The sequence below is a fragment of the Henckelia pumila genome, chromosome 3 (assembly GCF_033568475.1).
Source record: "Henckelia pumila isolate YLH828 chromosome 3, ASM3356847v2, whole genome shotgun sequence".
NCBI classification, from domain to species: domain Eukaryota; kingdom Viridiplantae; phylum Streptophyta; class Magnoliopsida; order Lamiales; family Gesneriaceae; genus Henckelia; species Henckelia pumila.
In genome coordinates, this window is record NC_133122.1 from 129,643,210 (window position 1) to 129,657,428 (window position 14,219).

Sequence of the window (14,219 nt, forward strand, 5' to 3'; positions counted from 1 at the left end):
TCCAGCTATTTTTATGGATCTGATGAACAGAGTATTCCGCAATTTTTTGGATAAGTTCGTGGTGGTGTTCATCGATGATATTTTGGTGTATTCTCGCAGCATGGATGAGCATGCCTACCATCTCTATAATGTATTGCAGGTCTTAAGGGAGAGACAGTTGTACGCGAAATTGAGTAAGTGTGACTTCTGGATTGACCGAGTTGTGTTCCTTGCTCATGTCATTTATCAGGAGGGCATATCTGTTGACCCTAGCAAGACATAGGCTATTTTGAATTGGTCGCGTCCGACTACAGCTTCTGAGATTCGTAGTTTCCTTGGTTTGGCAGGATACTATCGGCATTTTGTTGAGAACTTCTCTCAGATAGCTAGGCCTTTGACGCAGCTGACAAAGAAAGATGCTTCTTTTGTGTGGTCTGATGCTTGCGAAGATAGTTTTTGTGAGTTGAAACGTCGTTTGACGACAGCTCCAGTTCTTGCTATGCCGTCTGGATCAGGTGGGTTTGTAGTCTTCACTGATGCTTCTCTCCAGGGTTTGGGGTGCGTGTTGACTAAGAATGGCCACGTGATCACGTATGCATCCAGAAAGTTGAAAACTCACAAAGAGAACTATCCCGTGCATGATCTAGAGCTAGCAGCCATTGTCTTTGCCCTGAAGATATGGCGTCAGTATTTGTACGGAGAACGATTTGAGATTTTCAACCATCATAAGAGTTTGAAGTATCTGTTCACTCAAGCTGAGTTGAACATGCGGCAACGTCGTTGGATGGATCTGTTGAATGATTATGACTGTGAGATCAAGTACCATCCAGGTTCTTCTAACCCCGTTGCTGATGCACTTAGTTGCAAGGTCTATGTGAGTTCCCTTCGTACCAGTTCAGTTTCGAAGGAAGTGGAGGAGTGTTGTTCTTTGGGATTCACATTCCGTCATAAGAAAGAACAGCAAGAGATTCGTGTTTTTTCTGTGCTTGCAGAGCCATCATTGTATCGACGAATTCGGGAAGCTCAGAATTTTGATCTGAAGACTCAGAAGTTGGCCCGTTTGGCTGAGGGTGATAGTACTTCTGGTTTCCATCTGCAAGGTGACAGTCTGTTATGTCTCTCTGGTCGAGTGGTGGTACCCGAGGATTCTACTTTGAGGAATGAGATCTTATCGCAAGCTCACCGCAGTCGATTCTCTGTACATCCAGGCAGCATGAAGATGTATATGGTTCTTCGCACTCGATTTTGGTGGAAAGGGATGAAGCGCAGCGTTTATCAGTTCGTGTCCCGATGCCTTGTGTGTCAGCAGGTCAAGGCAGAGTTTAGACGACACGAAAGGTTACTTCACAGCTTAGAGATTCCTGAGTGGAAGTGGGAGCATGTGACGATGGACTTTGTCACCCACTTGCCTATGTTTTCCAGGAATTGTGATGCTATTTGGGTTATCGTGGACCGGTTGTCGAAGTCAGCGCATTTTCTTCCCTATAATCGCGATTATACCTTTGATAGTATGGCGCAATTGTATGTGTGGGAGATTGTTCGATTTCATGGGATTCCGTTGAGCATTGTCAGCGATAGAGATCCGAGATTCACCTCGAGATTTTGGGGTAGTTTCCAGCGAGCCCTTGGTACTACTTTGAGTCTGAGTACGGCTTATCATCCAGAGACGGATGGACAATCCGAGCGTACTATTTGCACTTTAGAGGATATGCTTCGCGCGGCGGTGATGGATTTTGGCCCAGCATGGCATTATCATTTACCCATGGTGGAGTTCGCTTATAACAATAGTTTCCATCGCATCATTGCCATGGCACCATTTGAGGTTCTTTATTGACGTCGTTGTCGTACAACTTTGTTTTGGGACGAGGTTGGCAAGCGTCAGGTTGAGGGTCCTCAGATGATTCAGCAGATGACTAATGCAGTGGAGTTGATCCTATGCAGGATTAAGGCGGCCCAGGATCGACAAGCTAGCTACGCAAACACTCACCGGAGACCGTTACACTTAGAGGTGGGAGAGAATGTGTTCTTGCGTGTGTCTCCTTTCCAAAAGGTGATGAGATTTGGTCGCAAGGGTAAGTTGACACCGAGATTTATTGGTCCTTTCGAGATTCCCGAAAAGGTTGGGGATGTGGCTTATCATCTGGCCTTGCCACCCGATCTTTCGGAGATTCACGATATGTTCCACTTGTCCTTGTTGAGGCAGTACGTGGCGGACGAGTCGCATATTTTGCATCCGACCAAGGTAAAGGTAGATCAGGATCTATCATATGTGGAGAAACCCCTGCGGATTCTAGACAGGAAGGACAAGGTACTTCGTAACAAGCGTATACCGTTGGTGATGGTACAGTGGCAGCGCAGAGGTACAGAGGAAGCTACTTGGGAGTTGGAGATTCGGATGTTAGCCGAGCACCCCGAGTTATTTTGAGATTTTATACTTCTTTGTATCGAGTTTGTACTTGTTCAGTTGTAATAAAGAATATTCGTGTTGAATCCTGTACTTTTCCTCTTACTTTAATTTCGAGGATGAAATTTCTTAAGTAGGGGAGAATGTAGTAACCCGTGTCCAAAATTAATGATTAATAGGTAATTAATCAAGTGATCATGTTTAAATTTAATAAAACATGATTAAAGAAATTCCAAATGGATTAACGGAGTCCGAAAATAGATCCAGGATACTCGAAAATGGTGGGCATGGCTCGGGAGGTTCGGACGCTCCGAATTGGTCTTCGGAGGACCCGAACGTGATCGGAGTTAGGAACGGAGGCCAGAGGAGTTCGGACGATCCGAAGAGGAGTTCGGAGGATCCGAAGAGGATCGGAGGCTCCGTCGGTGGAATCGGAGGTCCCGAACAGGGTTAGGGCTTACGTCATCAATTACATCAGCAAGGTTATGTCATGGCTGACGTCACTGATGGGACTTCGGAGGACCCGAAGTTAGGATCGGACGATCCGATCGTGTTCGGACGATCCGAAGTCATGATCGGAGGATCCGAACCAGTTTGGAGGGCCCGAAGCCGAGTTCGGACGGCCCGAACGCCGTCTATAAATAGAGGAGCCGAGGTTCATTTGTGACTCGCTCATTTCCTCTCTTCTCTCTCAATTCCTAGGCCTTCTAACTCAGATCTAGGGAGATCTAGGCGTCCTACGGGAAATCCGGAAGTGGCTTAGTGATCTAGGCGTCGTCGCAGAGCTGTGACCTAGTTTTGAGACTATCTACAGCAAAGGGCTAACGACGGACGCAGGTATAGTTTTGGCATCCTAAAATTATTTAGGAGTATGAAATAACTTAGTTAAGGCCTTTTGAGCTTAATTATTGATGCATGGATAATTGCATTGTAGTAGCAGTAGACTGAATTAGTAGGCTTGGAGTCTAGACCAGCGGAGCTAGGTTTGACCAGCAGTGTTAGAGGTACGTAAGTACTGACCGAGATAGCCGGCATGATATATTTGCATGTATGTTGCATGAGTATGTGCTATATATCTTATCATGTTTTAGCATGTTTTACCGCCGTAACACATGCACGATTTTACGTGTGACTGCATCCTGAGAGATGTGAGTCATTGACAGTCTCCATAGCAAACAATGATCTCATTTTGGACTCGAGTCAGGTATGACTTTCCATATGGGACTTGGATCCTGTTTTGGATTCGGGTCAGGATGGGGTTGGCTCTGCCCTGATATGGAATATTCGAGTACCCCGCGGAGTCGCTCTCTAGCCGGTACTGTATATTCCCGGCGCCATGAGCAAGTGTTTTCACTTGACTTTTAAATCATGTTGTGTGCGCATATTTGTATTTATAACATTGCTTCGTATTGAGCGTTCTAGCTCACGCCCCTGTGTTTGGGTATTGTGGTTTACCTTGTGGCGGGGCATGTTTGAGGCTGGACGGTCCAGGCGGCTCTCAGCAGGATTGAGCTTGGGAGAGTGCGAGGTTGTAGAGGGTAGGGATTTGTTTACCCTGAACTTTCGATTTGGTTGTATAATAATATTTATACACGATTGTTATCGTCGGTTGTATTCTGCCAATTGGATTTATTGTATTTTAATTATCCGCTCTTTACGCTTTAAGTTTTAAATGCATGCGCTTTTATCATAACTCTGATTAGTAGTGGATCCGGGTTGGGTCACTACAGGGCGTCTTGTGCTCTGAGGTTTAACAATTAATTTATTAGGTAATTTAATATATTTAAAATTCTAAAAAAAAATCATTTCAAATTTATATCTAAAATTTTGTATTTTCAAATTCAAATTATTAACAATCAAATTTTATTCACTTGTCTAATTTCAATAATTTTATCACTAAATATTTAGCTATTTTAAAAATTCCAAAATATATTTTACATTTTGAATCATAATCTACGTACAATATTTTAGGAAAAGAAAATTTAAAATATTTTCCCAATTACTATACAATATTTTCCCAATTCCACAATATGTTTTACATATTGAATCATACTCTACGTACAATATTTTAAGATATAAAAAAATTTAAAATATTTTCTCAATTTCTTTAATTCTTTTCAATATAAAAACCCCTTCTCTTCTTTACAAAGTGCACATAATATTTATTTCTATTGAAATTTTATATAAAAAATATACTTAGTTAATCAATGGACAAGTCTCCATCTCCCCATGTGCTATTCGTCGTCTTTCTCCTTCTGATTGGTGTCGGTCGGTCTCTTTTCTTTATAAAATTTTATTGCATTAATTTACAAATTGTTCATACATCCACCAAGTGACATCAAAATAGAAATACGATGCGGAAAAATTTTTTGTTTGATTATGTAATTTTATAATTAACGAAATCATATTTATTTACTAACAAGTTTACGTAATAAATTCTGACAGGTTTTATGCCATCCAACGCAAGATTCTTGGGTCCAAGATGCAAGTATGACGACCAGTGTATAAGATATTGTCCAAATAAAGCAATTTGTGTTGGTGGTTTTTGCGTGCGATGTGAAGAAAGTATGGAACAAAGCAGGATTGAGAAATGCAATTCAGAAGATTGCAAGAGAACTTTGCCTGTGTGATGGGCAGTAGAAGAGATTCAATCATCACATAAAATTAAATAAAATATTATAATTAGTTTGAAATAATATTTATGGACCAAGTTTTTTATTATTATCATAATGATATTAAAAAATTTATGTTTTATGAAATATTTTTGTTCATTTTTCATCTATTACATATTTTGATGTCGCAACAATGAGTAAAATTTTTAAATAACAAACAGAACGATTAAAATAATTTAAACAAACTAAATGCATGTTTAACAGTCATTTTAAATAAACACACCCGCGGAATAAAAATATTTAAAACTACTTGGACATTTAAAAATATTTAAATAAATAAGCTAGACATTTAAAATAATTTAAAATAAGTAACCGCTAAGCTTAAATTATTTTAAATAAATAAGTTGAGAAATTAAAATAATTTAAATAAGCAAATCATAAACCTTTAAAATCTTTAAAACAAATAAGTGGTATAATAAAATAATTTAAATGAGTAGACTTAAACAATTAACAACATTAATTAAATAGTTAGTACAATATAATCAATTAAATAAATAACTAATATTTATTAACACATAATTCAAATTAACGAATTTAAATCAATTAAAATTAATTCAAATAATTAATATAAATTGATTAAACTTAAAAATAATAATCAAAATATTTATTTAATTTAATGCATGCGATTTAGTAGATTTGATTTTAGGTACTACAATTTAAATAAATAATCTAAATTGATTAAACTTAAAAATAATAATCAAATATTTATTTAATTTAATGCAAGCGATTTAGTAGATTTGATTTTAGGTACTACACAATTCTTCATCTTCTTCTTTGTGAATCTACACAAACCTCTGATATGAGAGCAAAGTTTGGACTCTCTTCCTCCTTCAGGGGAAAATCACGGTTCAATCTTAAATGTTTGAACACATTCCCGGTTCAGTCCTAAATGACTTCCCGGTTTGGTCCCAAATGTTTTTCAAAAATTTTCGGTTCAGTCCTAAATGTTTTTATGTTTCTGGTTTGGTCCCAAATGTTTTAAAAATTTACCAGTTCAGTCCTAAATGTTTTACGTTCCAGATTTCGTCCTAAATATTTTTTAAAATTTTTCGGTTTGACCCTTCCATCTACAAACAAAGCGTGATAAAAAAAACTTACAAACAAAAGAAAAAGTTAAATAAAATAGAAGGTAATAATAATAATAATAATAATAATAATAATAATAATAATAATAATAATAATAATAATAATAATAATAATAATTTATTCCAAATGAAAATATAATATAAATTATGCAAAATAAAATTATAGAATAAAAAAATAATTGAACGGTGCAATCTTATAGTTAAAAAAATTATTAATTACAAACAAATAAACAAATGTTTCAGCAAATAACTAGTATTACTTATTTCACAAAATATTTAAAATTTTCAATAAAATTTTCAAGAGAAGAATATTTATGGTTAACAATTGAGAAAATATAATGAATTATTTGACCACCGTTAAAACAGTAATATGAAATTAAGTTTTATTTAATAATAAAATTTTCTCAAATACTAATGATTTAAATTATAAAAAGAGTTTTAAAAAGATATATATCTTTTTCCAACCTCCAAATTTTTTCTTAAATGTGCAAGCATAATGAATGAGAATATATCAAAATTAATAGAAATGTGAAATAACATCATTAAATTTTAATTCCCCAAGTTTCGTTTATTTTATTTAAGTTTTTATTTTGTAGCATCCTGAATTTAATATTTTCATTTTGAACATTGTGTAAAATTGATTTAAATTTGGATAAAAACTCTAATAAATTTGTGTTTTATTTACAACTTGTTTAATGTTAAATATATAATAAATAATATAAAACTCAATCATAAATGATATAACACTACGCGGTGTTAGTTTTAACACACGAGTAGATGGAAGGATCAAACCGGGAAATTTTGAGAAATATTTGGCACAAAATCGGCAATGTAAAAATATTTAGGACAGAATCGGGAACTTTTAGGAAACATTTAGGACCAAACCAGGAACGTACAAACATTTTGGACTGAACTGAAAACTTTTAGGAAACATTTTTGACTGAACCGAAAACTTTTAGGAAACATTTAGGACCAAACCGGGAACGTCCAAACATTTAGGACTGAACCGGGATTTTGCCCTCCTCCTTCATTAGATCTTGAGAGAATTAGAGTCGATATATTGTGAGATGTACCTATCACATGTCACTTAGGAGGGACTGGTTCTTAGATTACAAAGAAGTCGATTATGGACATGTTCTGCTAGGAAACAATGAATCTTGCAAGATTCATTGTGTTGGGACATCAAGGTTAAAAATGTGGGATGGATCAATTAAACTTCTCACAGAGGTCAGATACTTCCTGATTTAAAGAAAAATTTGATTTCTTTGGGTACCTTGGATAAAAAAAGGACTGATTTACAAAGCTCAAAATGGAATATTGTTGAAAGTTGTAAAAGAAGCATTAGTTGTTATGAAAGACATTCTGAAACAAGGCTTGTATATTTTATTAGGTACAACTATAACAACAAATATCAATATATTTGTATCAGAGAAGGATCATACACAACTTTGGACAGAGGGCTTGGACGTATGAGCCTTAAAGGACTCCAAGGACTCAGCAAACAAGGTCTCTTGAAACCTAAGCAGATAAAAAATCTGGACTTCTGTGAGAAGTGTGTTTTAGCAAAACACATAAACTTAAATTCAATACTACCTTTGATCGAATTTGCCTACAATAATAGTTATCATCATAGTATTGATATGACACCTTTTGAGGCATTGTATGGTCAACATTGTCATACTCCGTTATTCTGAGATGAGGTCGGGGAACGGAAATTCGAGGGTCCTGAGTTGGTGCAGAAGATTGTAGACAAGGTAGATTTGATCAAGAGAAGGATTAAAGCTGCTCAAGATCGGCAAGCCAGTTATGCTAATATTCACCGCAGGCCAATTCAGTTCGAGCCTGGTGAAAAAGTTTTTCTGCGAGTATCACCTTTCAGGAAGGTGATGAGGTTCGGTGTGAAAGAAAAGTTGTCACCTCATTTCATTGGGCCTTTACAGATACTAGAAAAGATTGGAGATGTTGCATATCGTTTGGCGTTACCGCCATATCTTTCCAGTATACATGACGTTTTCCATGTGTCGTTACTTCGATAGTATATAGGTGATGAATCGCATGTTATCCAGCCTACTGATGTTCAGCTAGAGCCTGATCTTTTGTATGTTGAACGACCACTCCGTATCCTAGACAGGAAGGAGAAAGTTCTTCGGAACAAGACTATACCACTTGTGTTGGTACAGTGGCAGCGTCGAGGCGTCGAAGAAGCAACTTGGGAAACCGAGAGCCGTATGCGAGCAGAATATCCTGAGTTGTTTGCTTTGTACTTTTGATTATCATGTAACGATGTGCTTACAACTATTGTAATAAAACATAGTTTGATGTTTCATTATGATTACTTCTTTAGATTGAATTTCGCGGATGAAATATCTAAAGGTGGGGAGAATGTAGTAACCCACATCTCGATTTAAGTAATTACATGATTAATCAAAAGTATTAAAAATGTGTTAGCGAACGGAACGTCCGATGGAGAACGGACGCAACGTTTTCCGGTCAGAACAAACGCAATGTTCCTCAGAATGGACGCAACGATACCTTAGAGATAGGCAGGCATGAGGTGGCTTGATGACTAAGATATGAGTTTTGACAAGTGTCAAACATGCAGGAACGAACGCAACGTTCAGTTCCGAAAATTTTCCTATAAATAGAGGATTTTTGATTCAAAATTTTCATATCGATTTCCGAGTTTCCTTTTTCAGTTATATAGTGTGAGTTATACACTTGAGGGCCCTATCAATTATAATAGAAGTTCTGAAATAACCAAGGTGTGGTTATAGTCATCTGGGACTAGCGTCTCCAAAGGGCTATCTACGGACGAAGGTATGGTTCATGAATCTATTTAAGTTTTGGGAGTACTTATTAGCTTAGTTAAGTCTTATAGAACTTGTGTAGTGGTACGGTGAACTATTGAATATAGGCTTGGAACCTAGGATCCTACTATACTTGAACTAGCTTAGAGGTAAGTACACATTGAATGAGATTGCCAGCGAGTATACATGTTTATGTGTTCCATTTATTTGGAATTATTATATGGCATGATATATGATTTACCGTTTTCCATATTCATATGTAATGAGCATATACACGTTGAGCCTATACCTTGTTATACCAGATTATAGAGACGCTCAACTCTATACTCGATAGTCTGTCATTGAGAGTACCGCGACGGCGGGAACATGTATGTCTGACTACTCTGGTGTACTAGAAGAGTGTGGTTGCACCCAGAGGTTGATCCGTGCGGTGGCAGCACTCATGTGGCGCCATTACTGAGTATGACTTTTCAGATGACCATTTACCAGTCATCATGTTGCATGCATCATATATATGTTTAATCATGTTTATGTACTGGGCGTTAGCGCTAACGTCCTAGTTATTATCTTGGACACCCTATTCCATGGGGCAGTTCGCAGGATGGACGGAGCCGGTAACTTGAGGCAGTACTAGGGAGCCGGAGCTTTTCAGGGGATTTTATACATCAAGATTTGTTTAGCTGTATAAATGTTTTAGAAAGTTTATTTTAAGCTTTTCGATATGGTTGTATCACTACAGTATTAAGCCTGGACTTGCTTTACTAAGATGATATGTAAATTATGGATTATGTTTCTGCACGTTTTACTCTGTTAATCATTCTTGCTTTATTAAGTTTAATGCATGCTATTATTTTCTAATTAGTAGGTGATTCAATGTAGGGTCACTACAACACATCTTCGATTGGATGACGCTAGTGGATCGCGGCAAGTTTGAGACCAGTTGTCAGTCTGCAGCGAGTTTCCCTTAGTGGTTGGGGATTTGATACTCTACTTTCTATTTGGTTGTATTTATATAGATTTTATTATGGGTTTAGTCTCTATTGTATTCCGCCGACTCTTGCCTATTTGGATTTTTGAATTTCAGATGTTAATTTTTGATTATCTTTTGCTTAAGTTAAATGCATGCTTTACTAGGCTTAAGTTGTAGGTGACCCGGGTTGGGTCACTACATGGAACAACCTCCCTTACTACATACGAAATGATAATGTTGAGCTTACAGAGCTCGGCCATCTTCTCCCGATTTTCCTGGTGACCGAAAAATGTATGATCCCACTTGTCTGATTGTTATGAGATTTGCATGGCTTCCCTTTATTTATCTAGCATGGTTGCAATGATTCCCTTAAAAACACATGTCGCCAAAGAATCTCCCACAGGAAAAGAGCATGAACCGAGTCTCCACTCAAAGTGAACCCATTCGATGTGCCACCGACTACTTGTTAGGTGGGGTGGGGGGGGGGGGAGGGGGGGGCAAGTGGCAATTGAGAAGCTTGGTCAAAACTAAAATCGAACTTGATTTTCCCGAGCTATATTCAAAGTTTGAAGTTTTAATTGTGTAGTGATCCTTACCCAGATCACCTACTAAACAGAACTTAGGCATGCAATTAACTTAATAAAACAGATATCAGAATAAACTTGCGAAAACCATAAATAAATACAATCCCAAGGAAAGGAATCTGTAATTTATCCAAATATTATATAACCAAATCGAATAGCTGTATCAACCCAAAACAACAAAAATAAAACCTAGACAAAGCTCCAGCTGGCCAACCACTGCCTAGCCCCTCTTGGATCCACCCGCCTCGTCCAATCGCAAACCTGCCCCATGGAATAGGGTGTCCAGAAACACAGAGTACGAGACATGAGCATAAAACGCTCAGTACGAGAGTATGAGTATACATGCATGCAAAGTGAACTCCCTATAAACTCAAGGTCAAGGATCAGATAACAGAGACAGACTGGGCCCTGGTATGTAGCACGTTGTGCCATCGCTTCAGGAGGTGGCTCCCATACCATAATACTAGTGGATATGCTGGACCCAAATCGATGGAAGTCCAACCACTAACAGGATAGGGAAAAACCCTACTAACAGATATCTCGAAGGAGATAGCTCAGTATGCAAATGAATGCAGCATAAATCAATGACATATAAATCATGCAGTCACATAATACATGCATACTCAATCAGGATATCTCGAACAGTACTTTCGTACCTCAAATATTAGGCAAGTGCTATCAGCCCTAGGTCCACGCCTATAATCCGCGCTACACTGCCAAATGATACTACTATCATTATAGCGCTCTAAAAGCCTTAACTAAGCTAAAGCATACTCCTAAATATTTTTAGAAAGCAAAATTTATACCTTCGTCCGTCGTTAGCCCTTTGCTGTTGAGTGCCTCAAAACTAGGCCACAGCTCCGCTACGACGCCTGGATCGCTATGCCACTTCCAGATTCCCGATGGGACGCCTAGAATTCCCTAGATCTGAATTTAAAGGCTAAGGAATCGAGAGAGAAGAGGTGATTGGTGCATCTAAATCTGAATCTCGGCCCTCCTATTTATAGACGGAGTTCGGATCGTCCGAACTGGACTTCGGAGCGTCCGAACACGATCGGACCGTCCGATCTAGACTTCGGGTTGTCCGAACCCAATATTACATCATTGCTTATGTCAGCATGATGATGTCACCCATGACGACTGTCGGCAGCACGTTCGGAGCGTCCGAACCACTCTTCGGATCGTCCGAACCCTAACTTCGGACCATCCGAACCTGGACTTCAGAGCCTCCGAACTCGATTACCCTCAAACCATTTTCAAGTGTTCTGAATCCAATTTCGGACTCCGTTAACCCATTAAGAGTTTCCTTAATCACGTTTACTCTTAACTAGTAGGATTAATGAATTGATTAACACTTAATCACTGATTTTGGGTACGGGCTACTACATTCTCCCCCGCTTAAGATGTTTCGTCCTCGAAAACAGATCTTAAGTACTGAATGTAAAATAGAAATCAGATACATTATTTATTCAAGTCAAATGCTTACAGAGTTTACAACTGAATACAAATCGAAAATGAAATCAAAACAACTCAGGATGGTCGTCACGCATCCTGTCTTCAAGCTCCTAAGTAGCTTCCTCAGTGCCTCGGTGCTGTCACTGAACTAAAACCAAAGGAATGACTTTGTTCCGCAAAACCTTATCCTTATAATCCAGGATACGAATAGGTTTCTCAACATAGGTCAAATCCTTGTTCACCTGAACCTCAGACCGCTGCAGAATATGAGATTCATCCGCCACATACCGTCGCAACAGAGATACGTGGAACATGTCGTGAATACTCGATAGATGCGGTGGCAAAGCTAGTCGATAAGCCAAATTGCTAATGCTCTCCAAGATCTCAAACGGACCGATAAACCTGGGAGACAACTTGCCCTTAAGGCCAAATCTAAGAATCTTGCGGAAAGGTGACACTCTCAGAAACACTTTCTCCCAGACATCGAACTGCAAAAGCCTATGCTTGGTATTAGCATAGCTGGCCTGACGATCCTATGCCGTCTTAATCCGTTTCTTGATCTGATCAACAATGTTTATCGCGTGCTGGATAAACTCTGGTCCCTCAGCCTGTCTCTCCCCCCCACTTCTTCCCAGAAGAGTGGAGTACGAAAACGTCGCCCGTACAACGCCTCAAAAGGTGCCATCCCAATACTAGTATGATAGCTGTTGTTGTACGCGAACTCGATCAACGGCAAATGATCCTGCCAGGTTGAACCAAAATCCATGACGCACGCTCTAAGTATATCCTCCAAAGTACGGATAGTGCGCTCTGACTGACCATCAGTCTCCGGATGATAGGCAGTAATCAAACTGAGAGTAGTACCCATCGCACGCTGAACACTCCCCCAGAATCTAGAAGTAAACCTGGGGTCCCGATCGCTGACAATGCTCACAGGCACTCCATGAAGTTGAACGATCTCCTGAATGTACAATCGAGCCATATGATCCACATTGTACTCCCGGCTATAGGCAATGAAATGCGCTGACTTGGTGAGTCGGTCCACCAAAACCCAGATAGCATCACAGTTCCTCGGGGATACCGGAAAATGGGTCACAAAGTCCATTGTGATAAACTCTCATTTCCATTCAGGAATAGGCAGACTGTGAAGAAATCCTCCAGATCGTCGGTGCTCTGCCTTGACCTGTTGACACACCAAACATCTCGAAACAAACTGATAAACACTGCGTTTCATACCCTTCCACCAGAAACGAGTACGTAGATCCTTGTACATCTTGTTGCTCCCAGGATGAATACTCAACTTGGTGCGATGTGCCTGAGACAAAATCTCCTCTCGCAACTCTTCATCCTGCGGAATCACAAGCCTACCAGACAAACACAGAAATCCATCTGACTGATAATGAAATCCAGACGAGCTACCCTCGTTATCTAGACGAGCTAAACGCTGGGTCTTCGAATCAGACATCTGAGCATCTCGAATCCGTGAATACAAAGCTGGCTCAGATAATATCGCAAACATCTGGATACTCTGCATACCTTTCTTATGCTTGAAGGTATATCCCGAAGTACAACAGTCACTAATCGCACTAGACATCGAACAAGTCTGAAGTGCGGATAGTCACACCTTGCGACTCAAAGCATCAGCGGTGAGATTAGCAGCTCCCGGATGGTACTTAATCTCGCAATCATAGTCCTTAAGCAAGTCCATCCAACGTCTCTGCCTCATGTTCAACTCTGCCTGAGTGAACAAATACTTGAGACTCTTATGGTCGGTGAAGATCTAAAATTTCTCGCCATACAGATAATGACGCCAGATCTTCAAAGCGAACACAATGGCTGCTAACTCCAAATCATGGACTGGATAGTTGTCCTCGTGAATCTTCAGCTGTCTAGAAGCGTATGCGATCACATGCTCATTCTGAGTCAGGACACAACCTAACCCCTGAAAAGAAGCATCCGTGTATACCACATACCCTCCAGATCCTGACGGTAATGCCAACACCTGCGCATAAGTCAACCGCCGTCGAAGCTCACAGAAGTTTTCCTCACACTCGGAGGACCACTCGTAATCCACACCCTTGCGGGTAAGCTGCGTCAAAGGTCGAGCTAACTGAGAGAAGTTCAAAATGAAGCGACGATAATAACCTGCTAGACCCAGAAAACTACGGATCTCCGCAACCGTCGTCGGACGCGACCAATTAAGCACCGCCTCAATCTTGCTTGGATCAACAGAAATCCCCTCCCTGGATATGATATGGCCAAG